Source organism: Hemiscyllium ocellatum (assembly GCF_020745735.1).
Source record: "Hemiscyllium ocellatum isolate sHemOce1 chromosome 27 unlocalized genomic scaffold, sHemOce1.pat.X.cur. SUPER_27_unloc_22, whole genome shotgun sequence".
Lineage (NCBI taxonomy): Eukaryota > Metazoa > Chordata > Chondrichthyes > Orectolobiformes > Hemiscylliidae > Hemiscyllium > Hemiscyllium ocellatum.
In genome coordinates, this window is record NW_026867490.1 from 106,137 (window position 1) to 109,789 (window position 3,653).

The following is a 3,653-nucleotide window of genomic DNA, read 5'->3' on the forward strand; positions in this document are numbered from 1 at the left end:
CTACGCTCAGCAGCCAAGCGGAGTGTTTTCAATCACAAAACTTTTTTTCTTGTTGGTGAAGGATGGTGGACAGAAAGTGTGAACTGAAATAAAAAAGAATTAATCGCCACATAATGTCAGGCTTCTGGCCTGCTTTTATAGCAATAATATTTTAATTGCCTCTCTTGTTAATTTTTTTGATTAGTGCTTACCCAGAATGTCAATAGTCATGGATTCTGCTATAGTAATGTCATTGAATGTCAAGGGGCGATTTTTAACTTCACTTGCTACTGATAGTCACTTCCAGGCACTTACGTGCCACACAAATTATTTTACTTAACATTGCAAAGATGAATGTCAGCCTTATCTTGTTGCAAACAAGATTGACTGATTCAGTAACCGACGAGTTAGCAATGATATTGATCATTAGATAAATATCAACAAACATTTGCGCATCTAAGGATGTGATGGAGTGAGCATCCTTGAATAAGCAGCAGAAGTTTTGATATTGAAGACTACACTAAGGAACTTATGTGGTGATAGTGCTGTGCTTGAGATGAATGAGCTTCGAAATCCAACGTCCTCTCTGTTCCTACCAGTTATCCCTGAAATTACGAGATATTAAATCAGTTTCATCGATTTCAGAGTTTTTAAAATACCGTCTGGCTATGAAGAGTAGTCACTCTCAGTTCACCTCTGGAGTTTACCTTTTATTCCTGTTTGGATCACCGCTGTAATGTGGCCAGCAGCTGAATGGATGTGGCATAACCAAATCTTCATATCAGTTTGCACGTTATTCTATTCCATGTGCTGGTTGGTGGGTACTGTTGGCGATGGCTTCCATCACTTTCAGAGAAGATGGAAGGTTTCGTTGGTTAGATTGCATTTTTCTCGAGTTTTCAGAATAGAACAATGCTAACAAACTTTGCACATTCGTCTTGAGCATTCTTCTCTCTTGGATGGCAAGTAACATTCATGCCACACATGTGTGAGACCCTACAAATCTGCAACAGCTGATAATCTAATCATCATCCTTTAAATTTTGTGATCATCAGCATCCTTTAACTCCCCAACTGTTAAAATGCTGGTGGTATCAATTGACTGAATCTGAAATGTACTCGCAATATTAACACTGCAGATAAAAACGAACCGTAACAAGAAATGAAGGCTAATCTGCAACAGAGACATCAGCGAATAACGGAACTGATAACTGCTCAAATCCCTAAACCTTGCCCATGAGCTACAATACACAATTCAAGATGGTGATGCAACACCTCAGACTTGCCTGATGAATGCAGATCCCCATCATCTGGGACAGACCACGTTTTGTGATGGGCATTTTTTTTAAGAAGCAATCACGCCTTAAAATACAAATGCATGACAGAATTTACTACTTGGTGGAAGAACTATATTATGTGGTAAAGTATAATTGTGTTGTTTTTTGAGTGGAGTCTGGTAAGCTGGTCAGCTGCCACAGGTGAGAAGTGACACGAAACCCTTCTATTGTGCAGATTTTAAAGTTAACCTTCATTAAATCTTTCTATTATCATCAGTACAACCACAAGCGTATTGAACTGAAAAACGTACAGTTTTATAAGGAAGATCTTCGATTGCAGTATTCTGTTTCGTCAGAAGCCGAGCAGGCCTGGGTTTAAAAGCAGATATGGTCAACATCAAACCCACAAAGCAGGCTGCCGTCCGGGAAGTGGGTGTATTTTACTTTTTTTCACTTCATTGCAGACATCATTGTTTTTGTGAAGTAATTCAATGATCCATCTGATATCATGGAATCTCTTTCTCTCTCTCAAAAAAGAATCTATGTGCAGGCAATGTCTAGAATGCTAATACTTGAGGGAAAGGACTTCAGTAGCTTATGGACGCTTCCTGTCAGAGACAATTTTGAAAAAAATGGGAGGTCATTTCATTGAAACAAATTCATTTATCAAGGGCTCCTTTCAGGGTAGAGGCTGTGGACGCTTGGTAGTTTAACGATCGATTTTACACAATAATTAAATCAGCTTTTGTGGAAATATATTGTGGTGTGGTTGAATAAAGATGGATAATCATCCATGATCCCACTGAATAATGAATAACGCTCAAAACTTCGACTGACTCGAGTAATCACAGTTTTTATGTTCGTACAAAATTAATTGACTATTCAACTGTCTCACGTAAAGGTCATCAGCTGCAAATTGCACCGACCTGAAATTCTTGTTTTGACTTGGCCTTTTGTTTTCATAGTAACATGGAACCAGAAGGCGAATTCAATGAAATCTTTTAAATTATGAGCGGGTTCAATGAGATGGATGTGGAGCCATTTTCTTTTCATTTTAGGTCTCGAATAAATAGGAACGACTCGCATGACAGAGCTTATGATGGAGAGCGTTTCTACACAGTATCACAACACGGTGCTGAACTCTTCTTTTTATTCGAGCAATTTCTAGAAAAGCTCACTTCGCCTCGTAATCTGTTCAATGTGAGTGACAGCGAACTTCCAATTTCCACTATTTAAAGAAAATAAATTGAACACTAAATAACAATTTTTCTAATCTCTAAGACTCTCTTCCACATAACTGCTTATTAACTGTCTCCAGTCTGTGACAATATGCTGTTCCAATAAGAGACTTACAAAAATATCAACAAGGTAATTTCAAAACCACGCAGCAGCTATCGTTTTCGGTTTCTGTCTCTTTCCTTCCTCGTCTTCTTTCTTTTTAATGTGGGTAAGTTTCAAATGAAAGGTTATTTTGATAGAGAATGTCTCGAAATTCTTGGATCTGTGTTGATGGCACTTGCTTAATCTGATGTTCAAATGTCTGCCTTGTTACATTCCCTACAACAGACCACCTTTTTCATTCAAAATGTTGGCAAAACAATACATTCAAACCCAATTGCGTTTCAGTATCCTGAATCATAATTTAGATTGATTGATTAAATTTGAATTTCTATCAAAACAGCAACCAACACAGATACCTAATTTGCAGCGAAATGTTGTATATTTTCAATTCTCCAGTACACTCTGAGACGGCTAACTAGTCATATACACAGGTGCGTGTGAGCTCTTAAGATAGCACACTGTCTGATAGGAACAGTGCACACCTTCAACTTCATAACATGATAAATGCATGAAAGCAATAATCTCGTTGAAATGTGGAGTGAGTGGAGAATAAAAATTGAGTTCGAAGGAAGGAATATGGAGGCACACATATTTAAGAGCAATAGCTCACTATTGGTAGATTGGCTCCAGTGGAGAAGAAACGTGTGTATCCTCAATCTGAATCGACCGTACTGTCCTAAGATCAAAGAGTGACTTTAAAGTAAAATTCAGACAAATGTTCGCTCAGTGAACCCGGGAGAGAATCGTCCAATGGGTTGTTGGGAAGTTTGTTAAATTCCCGTTTATATAGGAAACATCCAAGTGGCGATAACAGGTATTAAATCATATTTCTTCGTTTGTAGCAGGTTCAAGATGCTTTCTCTCCTATTAACATCAAAATGACAAGTGGGGAGATGTCCAATTTTGTTTTGGAAAATAGAACAGCAAGTTGTCCGGTCAGGAGCGCATAGCAGAATGACTCAAGAACAACTCGCAAACAGGAATTCGTAGAAAAGAAATGAAGCATTGAATTATTCCAGGAACACCCGTAAATGACAGGGGAATGGTCACAATTTGA